The following is a 901-nucleotide window of genomic DNA, read 5'->3' on the forward strand; positions in this document are numbered from 1 at the left end:
TCAGCTTTCTTTAGAGTTTTAAGATATACGAGTGCTATAAGATATGATTACATGAAAATTGTGTTAATTAATATTAATAATACATTAAAGTTTTGTAATTTGTAAAAATGTCCTTAGCATAATAAATACTGGAATAATAGGTGCTATGTTTAATTAAATAAATATAAAATAATACATTTAAGAATGATAATACATCAGAATTTGAATAAATGCATTACTAAAGAATAAAAGGGGGATGTGACCCTTTATATTATTATCAAATCAACAATAATTATTTCTGTATAGATTAATAATTTGTCGCTTAAACCATAATGATTATATTGATATGTATATCGTGCGTACATCAAATACGATGTACCTATATTATATCAATCGTTACAATTCTATATTATAATATTAATTTTACGATAATGTATTGAACATGTTTATAATAAATTTACCGAATCGCAATGGAAACTGCTGTGCCAAATCAGTGTTTTATATAATATACTTATCATAATATGTTTCGAATTAATTAATTAAATCACTTCCTATTCACTACTGTATAATAATTTAACATGACTACGTATGAATTTATAAGCAATTAAATCTATAAACTATTATAATATGACGTAAGTGTAATTTATAATTAAAATATATTGTATGCGTGCGATATTGCAAAGGGTTGATGTAACGGTGACGATAAGGGCTGAAGAGGGTAGTACAACCCCTACGTCACACTTTCCAACGAAAATAACCCTTTCAACTCGAAAACTTAAGCTACGCCCATGGTTCTACTCATACTGCACGCAAAATACTTGTAGCTCGTAGCGACTATAAATAATTTGTGATTAATGCGGTAATTGTGTAAAAATGTTACCCATTATATATTATTATCCGCTGGAGATAGAATATCATCTCC

Source organism: Acyrthosiphon pisum, chromosome A2 (assembly GCF_005508785.2).
Source record: "Acyrthosiphon pisum isolate AL4f chromosome A2, pea_aphid_22Mar2018_4r6ur, whole genome shotgun sequence".
In the NCBI taxonomy this organism is placed as follows: domain Eukaryota; kingdom Metazoa; phylum Arthropoda; class Insecta; order Hemiptera; family Aphididae; genus Acyrthosiphon; species Acyrthosiphon pisum.